The following is an 18,332-nucleotide window of genomic DNA, read 5'->3' as shown; positions in this document are numbered from 1 at the left end:
TATTGTGACATAATGTGTAAGAACAGACCATAATGCAATAAATATCGATATAAAATCAAGATGCAAAATGGACGTATCAGCACCTCCCCTTGAACAACGCCCGTGAGGGAGTTTACGTGAGTCCTCTTTGGGGTATGCCTGGATACATACTTAATCCTTTTCCCCTCCGGGGTGGTGAGCAGAATTGACCTACTAGCACAATCAATGTTTCCTCCTGTTGACACCTGATTTTGGCAAGATACAGAGTGAAAGAGTTTTTTAGCATGAAAAGTTTCACGTCGTCGAATGGAATAACTTTGATGTTTGAGTCATTGACATCCGACTTTATCTTACGGACCGAAACTATACTCCGAGTGGCATAATTCAATGTTCCGAGTGGTTTTTGGCCAATCACGTCTTCAAGATGACCTCGGATGAAGGAACACTCTTAACGAATTGTCTTCGTCTCGTCGAGGCAATCGATTTTGATATATAAATCATATCAATCCGAGTTCATATGCAAAAGTTAGAGGCAATACACTGCAGATCAAACCTCAACGGAAATATGGCGCGAGGTGCCAGACACTTGTCTGATAGGTTGCGCAAGTAATTCGACCATTAAGACGGCCTTGAATTGAAAAACCTTCTACAGGGAAAAGTTTCATCTTGTCGAGCCGATCGCTTTTCATATATAATTTGTCTCAATTCGAGGTCGTATGAGGCCTAGAGAGACAAATCAAGATCGGGCTATGTTTTTAGTCGGAAATCCGTGTGAAAAGTTTACCATCCGAGTGAAAGTTTACGGTCGAGTGAAAATTTACCGGTCGAGTGAAAGTTTGCTGACCGGATGAACTTATTATTATCCAAGTGGAAATAAAGTCATCCGAGTGGAAATATGGTCATTCGAGTGAAATTGTCGTCCAGGTGAAAATATTCCGAGTGAAAAGATTACCATCGGGACGAAAACTTGTCGATTGAATAAGATAGTGCCTTCCGAGTGAAAATATAGTCATCCGAGTGGAAATATAGTCATCCGAGTGGAAATATAGTCATCCGAGTGGAATATTGTCTTCCGAGTGAAAAAGTCCAATCGGACGATCCGAGTGAAAGTATCTAATATCTGAGTGGATGAGCTCAAGTCCGAGTGAAATTGAACATGTGCTCGAAAGTTTATCAAAATGACCTTGGATGAAGAAGTGTTCAATACAGAAGTTGTGCGTATCATCAAGATGGTAAACTTTGATTTTGGAGTCATCATCATCAGAGATAATATATAGCCTACAAATTCACTATGAGACTTGGATAATCCAGTCTACTGCAAGACCGAGTCCGACTGGATGATAAAGATGACCTCGAAAAGTATTCAAGTGGCCTTATTTGAAAAATTGATCAACATGACAGTTGTTCATATCGTCGAGGCGCACAAGTTTGATATTTGGGCCGTCTCAATTGGAGATCATATGCAAGCCCGGCGGCCCACGCAAGAAGGAAGACAGAGTTTGGGCCAGATTCAGACTAAATCCGAGTTGGAATAGAATTACGACTCTAAGACGTGAATTGATGTAATTTTTCTTGTAAGGAAAACCTAGATGAATCCTTTACTTGTACGGGAAGTCCAGCCACCTCTTATATGTTGGGGGTGACGGCCGATTGAACAACACACAATCGAACAAATCAATATACTACTTTTTCATCTACGTTTTATCTCTCCACCGTTTTTCTATCTCATTCTTCATTGTTCTTCGTGTTTGAGGGCTGCGAATCCCGAGGCTCTAGGGCGAGCGAATCGACCTAGGGCAGCCCATAGCCGCCGCACTCGCTGACGGGGTCCCTCCCGGGGGTGTGGGGTTTTCGGGTCTGCAAAAGCACCCGTCGACTGTCTTGCGTATCGCGCTGTCGGTCGGGTCTCCTTCGACGTGAGCTGCGGTGCATCACCCCCGGCGTCGAGGGTACACATGACGTGTTCGTGTGTCAACACACTTTTTGGCGACTCCGCTGGGGATCAAAGATCAATCATCATCATCCACCATGTCCGATCTTCCCAAGCCATCTGAGGTAGACGCCGATAACATCATTAAGCCCAGTCTTGATGAGATATCGGCTGATCATCGCCAAGTCTATGAGGAGTACAAGAAGGCAGGCGAGGAGAAGGACCTGCAGGAGTTCCTTGCAAAATTCAAGAAATATCGCCAAGGCAACATCACTCCGATTGAAGAAATCAAGTTCCCTCCTCTTCAAACTGAACAGGTTAAACCCTCTGTAAGTACTACCTTTTCTCCTGAGCAGTGGGCTGAGATTGAAAGTCGTATTGCTGATGGTAACAATCTAGTCTATCAAACTTTTATTGAAAATACTAATGCTCAGAAGAATATATCTCAATCATCTAGTGGTAATAATGGTGTAGCTGCTAGTGTGCAAAACCCTAATCTGGCTTTACCTATTGCATCGGCGCCTCCCGTGCCGATGACTTATTATCCTACCCAAACAAATCAGATTGTGGCTACACCCATTAATCCTATTATGAGCATGACAGGTTCGGTGGCAACGCCGAACCAAACTCTACCTACAGCTACAACCACTCGACCACTACCAAATTATGGGTCGACATACATGCCACAATTCCTACCTACAGCTAGTAACCATACTCTTCCTATGTCACTGCCACAAGCTTCATCGTCCACTACGGATGATGGTCTTGATAATCTTAGAGAGGAGATGGCTAAGATGCTTAGAGAGAATTTTGGAGTTGAGTTACCTCGGAATCGGATTTACCAAAAGCCGTACCCCGAGTACTTTGATGCCATACAGTGCCCTCCGGGATATAAGATTCCAGATTTTGTTAAGTTCAATGGAGAGGGCACAAAAACCACATGGGAGCATGTTAGTCAATACTTAGCACAACTAGGTGAAGCAGGCTCACTAAATGAGTTGAAAGTGCGTTTGTTTCCTTTATCTTTAACTGGTACTGCATTTTCATGGTTTTCTTCTTTACCACATGGTTCCATTCGGGTTTGGTCACAGCTAGAGCAGAAATTTCATGATCACTTTTATAGCGGCGACAATGAACTCAAGTTATCACATCTAACATCGGTTAAACAGAAGCATGATGAATCGGTCTCCTGTTACGTCAAGAGATTTAGAGAAACAAAAAACCAGTGTTTTAGTTTGGTGATAACCGAGAGAGACTTGGTAGACCTAGTGCTGAGTGGTTTGAGAACTCTCATTAGAGAAAAGCTAGAAGGTTATGAGTTCTTAAATATCAACCAAGTCTTACAAAGGGCTTTGGCTCAGGAAAGCCGAAGCAAAGATCTCAAAGAAGTGCATAGATACAAAGCCAATCGTCCAAAGATGAATATGGTGGAATATGATAGTGATCACTCGGACGATGAGGGTGATGTTTTTGCTACTGAATTTGTTTGGCCATCTAAGGCCAAACCCCTTACTTGCAATGATCTGAAACCAATTCATAAGAATCGTGATGAAGAGATGAAGTTTACTTTTAACATTGCTAAGTGTGATATAATATTTGATGCTTTGCTGCAGGCTAAGATTATTAGAATATCTCATACTTTACCGCCATTTGAAGAGCTAAAACGGCGTGCTTATTGCAAGTATCATAATTCTCTTTCTCATGCTACTAACGATTGCAATATTTTTCGACGACAGATACAATCGGCTATTAATGATGGACGATTGAACTTTTCTGAGATGCAAGTTGATAAACAACCTTTTCCAATGAATACCATGGATTTGGAGGGGAAGAAGCTACTCACTCGTCCTGAGGTAGCCGAATCTGCTAATAAAGCTAATATCATTATTGGTGAGCCCAGGAAAGACAAGGAAGGCAACATGGTCTTGGGGAGACATATTGTGCTTGATAAACAGCCCGATGGCAAGGAAGTAATCAAAATCACCATCAAGAATCCTACACTGGGGGGCAACCGCAAGTGCAAGAAAATACTCGAGTTAAATTTGTCAAACCCAAGAGTCCAGAAGTTGGCAAGTGGAAGAGGAATGAAGCTAAAGTGCAACGCAAGCGGATCAAGCCAACTTTTGATATGTTGCTATCCAAATATGCTAATTAGTCGGCTGGTCCCAGCTCTAACCGGCCATCATACTTGAAGCGACCAAGGTCACCATCAGATAATATGTTCAGTCAGTATATGAAACTAAGTGGAACAAAGGCGTTGTTTCCAGAAGAGCAAAGGCAAACTGTTTGGGATCGACTTGAATACTCATATAATGGTCGACTGAACATCGGTAACTATCAGTCGGCTGGTCAAAACATGCAACCGGATGGAAATTATCCAAGTGTAAGAATGCACCTAGGTGGAAGCTATTTGAGTAAAAAAATGTGGCCGAGTAGATTCCATCAGACTGAATTCCATCCGAGTGATATCCATCCGAGTGGATTCCATCAGAGTAAAAAGGTGCGCCCGAGTGGAAATTTCATGCATTTGGAAAGTCAAAAAGAATGGCGTATTAAATCACCAAGTGTTGCAGCAGTTGAGTCGGGAAAAGTCAAGGAGAAAATGAATGTCGACTCACTTATCTTGGGCTCCGAAACATTCGCCATACAGCAGCCGATTGTGCATAGCAATCTGACTGAGCCGGTACTTTCTATTGCGCCAAAGCACTCGGCTAATGACCATGAAGCAAGCACCAACCGAGTAAAAACGAGAGATCCTAAATACACTCAGCCAAAGTGGTGTCCTCCAGGGCTAACAAAGACATAAAAGAGGAAACTACAGAGGTTAAGGAGTCAAGAGATGGCAGAACAAGAGGCCGAGAAGCAAAGGGATAAGTTGTTCAATGACACTCGGTGTATGGTACCTACAAAACAAGTGTGGAGGCCCAAACAAATACAAGATGCTGTGGCTTCTACACCTATCACAGCAGCACCTACACTACCAAAAGAGGACGACACAATCATTGCATCGTCTACATTACCTATTGCTTCCTCTTCACTCGGACAAATTTCTGAATCGGTGGATGCACTTGAGGAGGAGGCTGATATGTTAGACTATGAGTCTACGCCGGTTCATGAAGGTATGGATATCAATATGGTGTATTACTTACCTGCTGAGTTTCATGCTATAGATGAAGAAGGGGAGGTGGCTCAGCTGGATTTTGGCCCTAAAAACGTAATATTCGAGAAGCCAAAAGAACCAGTAACGCATCTTAAACCATTATATCTCAGAGGTCATATCAATGGGTCGCCGCTCGCTCGGATGCTTGTTGATGGTGGTGCTGTGGTAAATCTTATGCCCTATTCGGTCTTCAAGAAATTGGGTTTGCCTGATGAAGAATTGATCAAGACCAATATGGTGCTCAACGGATTTGAAGGCAAAGAGAAAACTAAAGCCAAAGGTGTGATGTATGTGGAGCTTACAGTCGGAAGCAAAACTTTGGTTACTGCATTCTTTGTCGCTAAGGTGCAAGGTAAATACAACGTCATACTAGGCCGCGATTGGGTTCATGCAAACCAGTGCGTGCCATCCACTATGCACCAGTTTTTGATTCAGTAGGTTGATGATGAAGTGGAAGTTATTCATGCGGATAACTCGGCCTGTGTTGCTTTGGCCGATGCATCGGTGGATCGGCAACATCCCAATGCTACTTGCTTGACGGGACGTGACTTATCAGAATTTGATTTTCTCAGCGCGACCAAGAATGGTTTTGTGCCCGTCTCTTTAAAGCCGAGTGAATGCAATCGGCTCCAAGGTATGATATGTTTAAATGGATCCTAATTTCGAGTGGTTACAAAAACGTCTTGTAAAGTATCGGTCCAATGAGAACGATATGTATGAGTCTATAGAGGAGTTGGATGACATGGATAAACTTGGACAAGGTTTTACATTAGCCGATCTGTTAGAAGAGGTAGATATTGGAGATGGTTCAGTCACTCGACCGACATTTATAATCAAAAAGTTGAAAGCTGATTGTAAGGCTAAGTTAATCGAGCTATTGAAAGAATATGTTTGTTGCTTTGCATGGGAATATCATGAGATTCCAGTGTTAAGCCGAGAGCTAGTGGAACATTGGTTGCCTATAAAGGCCGGTTTTAGACCTTATAAACAGTCGGCCAGAAAATTTAATCCGAAAACATATGACCGGATCAAGGAAGAGATCGGTCGACTACTTGAAGCTAATTTCATTCGACCTTGCAGGTATGCTGAGTGGATTTCTAACATTGTCCTAGTAGAGAAGAAAGGATCTGGCAAGTTGAGGGTGTGCATTGATTTCAGAGATTTGAATAGGGCTACACCCAAAGATGAGTATCCTATGCCAATAGCCGATATGCTTATTAATGATGCTTCTGGACATAAGGTTATTAGCTTTCTAGATGGTAATGCCGGATACAATCAAATTTTTATGGTCGAAGAGGACATGTACAAAACGGCTTTCCGATGTCCTGGTTTCCTTGGTTTATTCGAGTGGACAGTGATGACATTAGGATTAAAAAATGCTGGAGCCACGTATCAAAGGGCTATGAATTTAATTTTTCATGATTTACTCGGTGTCATACTTGAAGTTTATATTGATGATATTGTTGTCAAATCGGATGCTTTTGAATATCACTTGGCCGATTTGCGTTTAGCTTTCGAAAGAATGAAAAATTATGGACTGAAGATGAATCCTTTAAAGTGTGCATTCGATGTGTCAGCTGGCAAGTTTTTGGGTTTTATTATTCATGAAGATGGCATAGAGATTGATCCCAAAAAGATAGAGGCCATACATAAAGTGGAGGCTCCAACATGCAAGAGAGATATGCAAAAGTTTCTTGGCAAGGTCAATTATTTGAGAAGGTTCATAGCTAATCTATCAAGGAAAGTTGATGCATTTACTCCTATCCTTCGGTTAAAGAATGATGCTTATTTCACTTGGGGGGCAAAACAGCAAGAAGCATTTGATATGATCAAGAATTATTTGTGCACTCCTCCGGTGATGAGAGCACCCAAGCATGGGGAACCCTTTAGACTTTACATTGCAGCAGAGGAAGGAGTTATTGGTGTTGTTCTAACTCAAGAGACAGAAGGAAAAGAGCATGCCATCACTTATTTGAGCCGCCGCCTATTGTACGCAGAGACAAGGTATACATTTATTGACAAATTATGTCTATGTTTATATTATGCTTGCACAAAACTGAGACATTATTTAGTGCCGAGTGTTTGTGTAGTAGCTTGTCAAACCGATGTCATTAAATACATGTTGCATAGGCCAATTCTTAGTGGTAGAATTGGCAAGTGGGCTTATGCTTTGGTTGAATATGATTTGGCTTATGAATCTCTAAAATCCATGAAAGGCCAAATTGTTGCTAATTTCATTGTCGGACATCGGATTAATAACAAGCATGATGTTGATATGAACCTTGTTTCATTAGTACCATGGAGATTATACTTTGATGGTTCAGTTTGTAGCAATGGCCAAGGTGTTGGTATTGTTTATATATCTCCTCATGGTGCGGTTTTTGAAGCCTCATGCCGCTTAGAATATTTTTGCACAAACAATCAAGCCAAATATGAAGCATTGTTATTCGGCCTAGAGATGTTACTTGCTATAGGTGTTACACATATTGAGGCTTATGGTGATTCGTTACTAGGGGTGCAGCAAATATACAAAGTCTTTCAGTGTTTGGATGAATCACTTAATGTTTATCTTGATAAATGTCTAGATATAATCTCTACTTTGGATTGTTTTAGCATTGCACATATATCTAGACATGACAATTGGAGAGCAAATGAGTTGGCACAGCAAGCATCTGGATACCATGTTGGTCGTGGCAAGTTTCATATTTCTCAAAGTCCGATGTCTTATCTTACCAGTACCCACTGATTCGGTCATTAACAAAAAATCTAGTGCAGGTGACAATCCCGACTGGAGGAAGCTCATTGTTGATTATTTGTGCAATCCGAGTGAAAGGGTGGACAGGGCTGTTCGGCGTATGGCTTTCAAGTATACAATGAGAGATGATGGTCTTTATCGCCGAACAGTCGATGATGTTCTTCTAAAGTGTTTGGACGAGGACCAGGCAAGAGTTGCTATGGGAGAAGTACATGAAGGTATTTGTGGCACTCACCAGTCGGATCCCAAGATGAAATGGTTATTTCGACGTGCTGGGTTTTATTGGCCGACTATGATTAATGATTGCTTCAGATATTATAAGGGGTGTGAAGCTTGTCAAAAGTTTGGTGATATTCAATTGGCTCCTGCTGCTATGTTACATCCTATTATCAAACCGTGGCCTTTCAGAGGTTGGGGTTTAGATTTCATTGGACAAATCCATCCATCTTCCTCAAAAGGGCATCGGTTCATATTAATGGCAACTGATTATTTCACTAAATGGTCTGAAGCAGTACCTCTCAAGAACATGACGCATATGGAGGTAATTCAATTCATAACCAAGCACATTATTCATAGATTCATTATTCCTCAAACGTTAACTATAGATCAAGGTTCATCTTTCATGTCACACCAAGTCAGAGAGTTTGCCGAATCTTATAACATAAAGTTGCTCAATTCCTCTCCATATTATGCCCAAGCTAATGGACAAGCTGAGTCTAGCAATAAAATTTTAATCAAGCTCATCAAGAAGAAGATTGAGGATAATCCAAGGAGATGGCATGACTTGTTGTCTGAGGCATTATGGGCACATAGAATCTCAAGGCATGGTGCTACGAAAGTGACTCCATATGAGCTAGTATATGGTCAGGAGGCTGTTTTACCAGTGGAAGTAAATTTGAATGCTTTGAGAATAGCTAAACAAAATGATTTATCAGCAATAGACTTCTATAACTTGATGATGGACAACATTGATGAGGTTGTCGATAAATGTTTGGCTGCTTTCAATGCCATAGAGAGAGATAAGTTGAGGGTGGCAAGGGCTTACAATAAGAAAGTCAAGTTGAAGAATTTTCAAGTTGGTGATCTCGTTTGGAAAGTGATTCTGCCGATTGGTTCGAAAGATAGAAAATTCGAGAAGTGGTCTCCAAGTTGGGAAGGTCCTTTTAAAATTACAAGAGTTGTTCCCGGAAACTCATATTTGGTGGAATCAATAGAAGGGACATTGTTACCTCGAGCTCTCAATGGCAAATATTTGAAGAAATACCACCCGAGTGTCTGGCAGGAAGCCTAAGTAGGCAATGGCCGATATAATATTATCGCCCTTAGCAAAAACATGGCCGATACATAATTATTGCCCTGAGAAAAATAAATGGCCGATGGAGTGTTGACATCGTCCTTAGAACGAACACAATGCATATTATTTTTCGGCATGCAAGCTTTGCCGAAAAACAGGGGGGCATGTGTTGACACCTGATTTTGGCAAGATACAGAGTGAAAGAGTTTTTTAGCATGAACAGTTTCGCATCGTCAAATTGAATAACTTTGATGTTTAAGTCATTGACATCCGACTTTATCTTACGGACCGAAACTATACTCCGAGTGGCATAATTCAATGTTCCGAGTGGTTTTTGGCCAATCACGTCTTCAAGATGACCTCGGATGAAGGAACACTCTTAAGAAATTGTCTTTGTCTCATCGAGACAATCGATTTTGATATATAAATCATCTCAATCCGAGTTCATATGAAAAATTTAGAGGTAATACACTCAGATCGAACCTCAACGGAAATATGGCGCGAGGTGCCAGACACTTGTCTGATAGGTTGTGCGAGTAATTCGACCATCAAGACTGCCTTGAATCGAAAAACCTTCAACACGGAAAAGTTTCGTCTCGTCGAGCCGATCTATTTTCATATATAATTCGTCTCAATCCGAGGTCGTATGAGGCCTGGAAAGACAAATCAAGATCGGGCTATGTTTTCAGTCGGAAATCCGAGTGAAAAGTTACCATCCGAGTGAAAGTTTACCGTCGAGTGAAAATTTACTGGTCGAGTGAAAGTCTGCTAACCGGATGACCTTATTATTATCCAAGTGGAAATATAGTCATCCGAGTGGAAATATGATCATCCGAGTGAAATTGTCATCCAGGTGAAAATATTCCGAGTGAAAAGATTACCATCGGGACGAAAACTTGCCGATTGAATAAGATAGTGCCTTCCGAGTGGAAATATAGTCATCCGAGTGGAAATATAGTCATCCAAGTGGAAGATTGTCTTCCGAGTGAAAAAGTCCAATCGGACGATCCGAGTGAAAGTATCTAATATCCGAGTGGATGAGCTCAAGTCCGAGTGAAATTGAACATGTGCTCGAAAGTTTATCAAAATGACCTTGGATGAAGAAGTGTTCAATACAGAAGTTGTGCGTATCATCAAGACGGTAAACTTTGATTTTGGAGTCATCATCATCAGAGATAATATATAGCCTACAAATTCACTATGAGACTCGGATAATCCAGTCTACTGCAAGGCCGAGTCCGACTAGAAGATAAAGATGACCTCGAAAAGTATTCAAGATGGCCTTATTTGAAAAATTGATCAACATGAGAGTTGTTCATATCGTCGAGGCGCACAAGTTTGATACTTGGGCCGTCTCCATCGGAGATCATATGCAAGCCCGGCAGCCCACGCAAGAAGGAAGACAGAGTTTGGGCCAGATTCAGACTGAATCCGAGTTGGAATAGAATTATGACTCTAGGACGTGAATTGGTGTAATTTTTCTTGTAAGGAAAACCTAGATGAATCCTTTACTTGTACGGGAAGTCCAGCCGCCTCTTATATATGTTGGGGGTGACGGCCGATTGAACAACACACAATCGAACAAATCAATATACTACTTTTTCATCTACCTTTTATCTCTCCACCGTTTTTCTATCTCGTTCTTCGCTGTTCTTCGTATTTGAGAGCTGCGAATCCTGAGGCTCTAGGGGCGAGTGAATCGACATAGGGCAGCCCATAGCCGCCGCACTCCCTGACGGGGTCCCTCAAGGGGGTGTGGGGTTTTCGGGTCTGCAAAAGCACCCGTCGACTATCTTGCGTATCGCGCTGTCGGTCGGGTCTCCTTCGACGTGAGCTGCGGTGCATCACCCCCGGTGTCGAGGGTACACGTGACGTGTTCGTGTGTCAACACCTCCATACTTTTATAGCTAATCCATACCCAGTATCACGTCCAATCCTTGTGACTCCAGAGTTATTAGGTCTGAGGGGAAAACATGGCAGCCAATGGTTAAGGGTAACCGTTCACACCATCGACTGGCCATATACTCTGCACCTGGTGAGCTTACTAGCAAGGGTATCCTAAGGTCTAAGGTGGGTAACTTAAAATTGTCCACAAATCCCCTTGAAATGTATGAATGCGATGCACCAGTATCAAAAAGAACGAGAGTGGTAAATGACTTAACCAAAAACTTACCGATGACTGCATCTGGCTGCTCTTCAACATCCTCCACATTCACGTGGTTCACTTGTCCTTTGTTGAAAGGGTTGGGTTTCTTCCCAGAGCTTCCATTGCCATTTCCATTCTTTTCTTCAGGACATCCCGTGGCGTAATGTCCAGTCTTCCCGCACTTGAAACAAGTAATGTGACTTAGATCCCTCTTGGCGGGTGTGGCTGGGTTAGAGCGGTTCTGATTACTGCCTACTCCATTCCCATTTCCATTCTTGGGGCCATTGTGGTTATGCGAACTTCCTCCATTGTGGTTATGGCCTCCATGGTTATGGGTATAACCTCCCGAGTTCGGGGTGAAACGAGGCTTCTGCCGAGCTCCTGAATTGTACTTCCCTGGTCCATTCTTCCTTTTGCGGCTCTCAATCTGCTGCTGCTTCCCTTCAATCATAAGAGCCTTGTCTACCAACTCCTGATAGTCGTTACATGTCACCGCCATTAACTGCATACTCATCTCATCATTTATCCCTTCCATAAACTTCTCCTACTTCACGGCATCAGTGGCCACATCATCTGGGGCATAGCGAGCTAACTTTCTAAACTCATACACGTACTACTCCATAGTATGGTTGGCATGGCATAAGTTGCGAAACTCACGATTCTTCATACTCATAGCTCCAGTTGAGACATGAGCAGTGCGGAATGCTTGCTGAAACTGCTCCCAAGTAACGTTGGCTATGGGGAAAGTGGCTGTGTAATTCTCCCACCATGAGGCTGCGGGTCCATCCAATTGGTGTGCGTCAAAATGCACCTTCTCAACATCTGTGCAACCTGCGGTGGTCAACTCCCTTCCAATCCTGTGTAGCCAGTCATCAGCAACTATGGGCTCGGTGCTACTAGAGAACACCGGCGGTTGTAACTCAGAAAATGGGCTAAGTTGTCAACTGGAGGGGGTGGTGGTGGGTTGTTGTTATTGTTGTTGTTGTTGTTGCCTTGATTCTGAACTAGCAACTGCATCAGTGTATTCTGCTGTTGGATCAACTGAGTGAGCTCCGGTGGGAAGACAAATCCAGGGTCACGTATCGGAGGCATCTGATAGGTTTAGGGGGGGAGATTAGAATAGAATGAGGTCAAGTGAGAAAACACTACCCATATGCACATGAGACAAACACATTCATATCACACCAAATCAATTTCAAGGAAGGGCATACAATCGATCTAACTATCGTTACAGTGCTCAGACTACAACCATACTCATGGGGGAAATACTACTAATAATATGGTGGTCTACTAGAAATTTTGATCGGTGGAAGACTCCATGATATCTGCTCCAGCTTCGTCTTCATAATCATCATCAATATTGTCGGGTCGGAGTCGGTGTCGTCGATGATGATGTAGTCTTTGGGATGGTCGTCATCTCCTCCTGGCGTAGGGTCTCCCATGAATACTCCTAGCTTCCTTATCAGGTCGTCATTCTTCTCCACTAGTATGGTGATTTCCTCCTCATATCCGTTGCGTGTAGACTTGAGTTCCCCTTCCAGCTCCATGTTCCTAGTCATCAACTTCTTCAGATCTATCATGCTTGCGCACATTTGGTTCTCCTGACGACGACTGTGTTGGTTTAACTCCTGGCGACATGTCCTTCCTAGTGCTGATCATCTCCCATTTCTCATCTCGGCGCCCACATATCTGGTAAATGGTGTCCTTAAGATCCTTGTGATAGACTTCGCCGATGCGTCCTATGGCGATGTGGGCTGCCATGCTCTTTCCTAGACTCCAGGTTGGTGCATCAAAGGAAAACACCATGGGTTCAGTGACTAGCATGAATGTCCTTCCTGTAACTTAACTCAAATCATCCATCACTCCTCTTCTGGTAAGGTGGCGGTGTAGGTCCCGGTGAAGCTTGGTATTCCGATGTTCAGGTACCTAGTGACTTCCTTCAAGTATTGCCCAAAAGGTCTGTCTTCATCCGGTTGTGCAAACTTGTTCCTTGAGTCCGCCATCCTATAGAGTAGAAAATGGAGAAAAGTCAGAAATGAGTAGAGAAGAGTGACCTATGGCTCATCTTAGTGGTCGTGTACTACATTCAGTGTGTGTTCTGATACCATCTTGTAGTGATCCGACTTCAGACGGTAAATCTTTGTGTATAAGTGTCATCCCTGGATCGGTAATGTTGACACACAGTACTTGAAGGATTTATAACACAGTAGCAATCACACACTTATTACATCAATAGTCTCAGGAGAGAATTTATTGCAGTAAATATGGCTTAAGGCCATCTAAACAAGATAACAACGGAAGACTTGGAAGATAAAGCGAGTCCATCAACTCCAACGACATAGCTGAGTGCATGACAACAACCTAGCGCACCTTACTCTTCGTCTAAAAAGTCTGCAACATGATATGTTGCAGCCCGAAATGGGTCAGCACATGGAATATGCTGGCCAGATAATGTTGGCGTTACACATAACAGGTAGGCCCACGAAGGGTCGAAATATCATGAAGCATGGGGTCCACACAACATGTCGGTCCAGGTAAATTTCATAGAGATATACTATCCACTCGGACAAGCAGCATACTATCCACTCGACCAAGCAGCATACCATCCACTCGGATGACAGTTCACCACTCAACCATACGACTCACTCAGATATACGAAGACCAGCAAGCAGCAAAGTAGTCGACATCATTCTCATAGTGAAGGCTTGATGGAGGGCTGGCTTTATGGCATTCATGTCCCACTTTGTAACATAGGAGGTGAGGGGGTGGCGCACTCTATATAAGCCACCCCCACCACTAGACTAGGTCTCTGATTTCTTCCATCTCTCTCTCTTTTTTACCATTAGTCTCAGGACTACGGGGATTCGTTCTCCTCTCATTGTAATCTTCGGATACATACTAAGATAAAACAAAGCCTCTCCGGAGCACGAGACGTAGGGTTGTTATCTCCACCGTGAGAGGCCCGAACTCGCTAAAACCACCGTGTCACCCATTTGCATATCGATAGATCATGCTCCTTTATCCTACCTGTCATGGGTTTGTCACGGCAGATGTCCTTATGAAAGGACTTAGTCGTGGAGCCATCGCAACGGGTTAGCTTAAAGGGGGTAAACCGGACAAGGGGACACAGGGAGTTTTATACTAGTTCGGCCCCTTCGTGGAAGGTAAAAGCCTACGTCTAGTTGTGATTGGTATTGCTAGTGTTTCGAAAGTCAGGGAGCGAATCCGCTTTGTCTGGCTCTCGAGTTGTTGTCCGTCCCTAAACCGCTGCCGGGTCGTCCCTTTATATACATAGGTTGATGCCCGCCGGGTTACAAAGTCCCGAAGCCGGATCATAAACGTGTCCGGTTCGGTCTCTATCTTTTCTATCTTACAACACAAGTTACATGATCAGGTCGGTTTGGATCTACAGGTCTTAACTTGCCTTTGGGCCTTGGGCCTTCGTAAAGCGGCATCATTCTTGCATCTTCATGGGCTTGTAATCTTCAAGGAGTTAACCCGGCTACTCTTGGCCGGTTTACATTCAGTAATAATATCCCCAACATTAGGCCCCAGATTGGTTTGAAATTGTTCATGTTAATCTTCAACACTTAGAAAAAAATTCCTCCCTCATATCTCCACCTTGATCTTGTAATCCGTCTTGACGTCATACTGCATGATTATGATAAACCGCCCTGACGTCATCTATCCGTTGAAGCGGAAGATTACCTTTATTAATATGTATTCAGTCACCGAAATGACACCTTTATTAACTTATCCATTTGTGAGCTCCTCGATTCCCGTACTTGCCATTTTATCGCTTCGCCTTATAAATAGGGGCAGAGGACCCCTTTCTTTTCTTTCCGCTACCCTTTCAACCCTTCTTCTTCCTCGCGATGTCCCCGCACCTGAGCCCCACCGTCATCTTCAGACCTCGCCTCTGCTTCGCCGTCGGCCGCTGCATCGACCTGTTCGTTCCAGAGTTCCGCAACACACCTCCGCTGCTTCCGCGGTCGCAGTAAGTCATTTCCCCCTTCTTTTCTAGATACATTATGGTTTCCTTGCTCTTCGCTGTTCTCGAAGTTCATCGGAACTTTCAGTGCTGTTCTTCCTCGGCCTATAGATGAACACTTCGTATTTGATGTATTCCTTGCCGTAGCTAATCTTCTGTTATCACCACAAATCCTTACGCGCAAAGAACTGACCTAGTCCTTCATAAGTTGTTTCGAATCTCACCCTTTCTAGGTCAAATTATTTTTACTTTTCTGTTTTACCTCAGATCCGAAATTTTCATACACCTCTGTGAAATCTGTTTCTCCTCACACCAACATAGGTGGTTTAATTTTGTATAAGCAATCTATACCATTAGCCCTCTAATAAACCGGAGGAGCCTTTTACCTCCATAATTATACTCCGGTTTAACAATGTCTGAGTACCCCTGTCATGGTATTACCTTTTATCCATAATTGCATTGATCTTCGGTTTATGTCATGTTACCTATCAGTGCATCTTTTACCCCCTTACATCTTGTATGTCATCCTGTGTGATTTATAAACCGGCTTTTTGCTTCCAGCTTGTTCATTTTGCCATGGCCAAGAAATTCACTGCTTGCAAATGGGCTCGTTCCCGGGTCACAGAGGAACAATTGAATGATATGGTCAACATTGGCAGCTTGCCTAAGAAAACTGAAATTAAATGGTGAGTTCCAGGAACAGAAAATCCTCAAACCCCGAGGCAGGGTGAGGTGGTTGTCTTTGTTGACCACATAAGTCGTGGCTTTAAACCGCCATGGTCAATGTTTTACCGAGATGTGCTTGCTAGTTTCCAACTTCATCCTCAAGATATTGGTCCCAACTCGATCTCCAATTTATGCAACTTCCAGGTCTTCTATGAAGTGTACTTAAAAGAAGAACCAACTGCCGAGCTATTCCGGGACTTCTTTCACTTAAACCGGCGCACAGAATTTGTAAACAGCCCCACACTGAACTAGGTGGTGTTTCAATTCAAAAGCGGAAAGAGGTTGAATTTCCTCATGCCAAATTGCACAGCCATCCAAAGGAATGGAACCAGACTTGGTTTTATTGCAGAGATACGTCCCCTGAAGATGAGAATCACCTCCCCAGTTTTCGTGATCACAGGCTTTCCAACACCCATCCAATGCCACAACGCCTGAGCTCTTCATAAAGGGCGAAATATGCCCCTCAACTCGCCAAACTCCGGGCCTTTATGGCCAACGGCTTAACAGGTGTGGACTTTGTGCGCTGTTGGATATCTTGGAGTATCTTGCCGCTAAGCCGGCGTACCGGTTTAATGTGTGAATACACCGGTGAAGTTGAAGACCCTCAACGCCATTGCAACATTCAAATAACTGATGAAGAATTCACTGAAGGCGTAAAGAAGATTTTGAATGAATCAGAACTGGTCTGTAGTCAAACCGGCTTGAATCCCGTCTATACCAAGAACAAACCGCCTTCTATAAGCATTATACTTCCCTTTCACCTTTCATATTTTTACCTTGTACAACCTGTAATCCTTCTTCTATGTATGTGCGTATAGGGTGACGACCCCTTCTGGAAATGGAAAGCCGTAGAAAAAGCGGTAAAGCCAACTGGGGAGAAAGCAGTCAAACCATCTCGCCCTAAAACCAAAGCCGTGAAACGGACGTCAAGGCGGAAAACGGCTGACCGGATCAACATGGAGCTTGATGACGATGTTGATGATCCAGAAGCTGAGGTAGAACTTGACTCACTTGGCTCCCTTTTCATGCATCTCATTAACAATGATCTTCCTCAGGAGGACGCCGAAGGCAGTCAAGCTGATGATGTAGAGGTAATTACCCTTTCCTCCGGTCCAGACTCTAAGCCAGCACAAAAAACCCGTCAAGTAGTCCGGAAAGTAAGCTTTTCTCATCCTCTTGCTCATTTGGATCCAACATTTATTTTGACGACTCAGCAGCATGAAGCTCGCCAGACAACCCGGCACAATGGCCAAAAGGTTACGTCAACCGGTTTACTTGACACCCCAATTCGGAAGCGTCGGTCTAAGGTCTCTCTACTCCTGACAATTCTAACCCCAAAGCAGGTTATTTCAGACAGCCTCTTAATCCGTCCGATTCAAATTATCAGGTGACACCTCCTTCATCTTCTGGTGAATCAACAGCAACTCAACTCCCCCCTTTGAAAACTATGGCCAGGTAAGCTGTAAAACCTTTCCTTTTCAATGCGTCATAAATGTTTTGAATAAGATGTTAATCCTTTTTTATTCTGTTTGCAGGGCCAAAGCCAGACCCAGCAAGAAAGCTCGGGTCACCAATCCGCCCGAAGACCCGGTCACCGAAGAAGAAGAACCAAGAGGTGAACCGGAACAAACTTGTGAACCAGAAGGCCCTCATCCTGAAGCTACTTCTGACAACCCACCCCTTGAAGGCCAAAACACTGATGAACCAACAGACGCTGAACCTGCCGCACCTGATGCTGAACCGGCAGAACCAAACTGGGCTAGTCCGGTGAGAGATGCTGAAACTCCTTTATCACCGACCCAAAACCCTGAAGGCCAAGGTGATGACGTTATCATTACTGGAATGGGCCATAGCTCTCCTGGCCATCCCATAGTTTTGGCTCAACATAGTGCCAAAGAAGAGCGGGCTGCTAGAGAAAGAGGCAAATGGAGCAGTGATTTGGTAAGTTACGCTCATCTGAACACAGAAGAGCTTCACTCTGGCTTCTTAAACCGCTTGCACTCAAACCGGGACTATGAAGCCGGTTTGGTTAACTTGATGAAGGAGCGATATGAGGTATTTTCCTCCTCCTTTGTATCCTAATTCATAATCTAAAAATGCTAGCCCAAATAGCCCCCAAGGGTCGGGTTATAATGTCAATCATGACCCGGGTCTTTGTAGCACTTTAAGTTTTCTTCACTGATCCTCCAATTGCTAAATTACTGATAAGAACCAGACTCACCCTTTTAGCAAGTAGATAGCTTTCTGCCGCGTATCCCCCAAAGGCCGGTTTAACTTTAGTAAGTTAATCCGGGTTTTAATCCATGCATCCGTTTTTGAATTGACTTACATTAGCCCCCAAGTGTCCAGAA

The sequence above is a fragment of the Triticum dicoccoides genome, chromosome 3A (assembly GCF_002162155.2).
Source record: "Triticum dicoccoides isolate Atlit2015 ecotype Zavitan chromosome 3A, WEW_v2.0, whole genome shotgun sequence".
NCBI lineage: Eukaryota > Viridiplantae > Streptophyta > Magnoliopsida > Poales > Poaceae > Triticum > Triticum dicoccoides.
The sequence above is the reverse complement of the archived record's forward strand: the minus strand, read 5'-3'. Positions refer to the sequence as shown.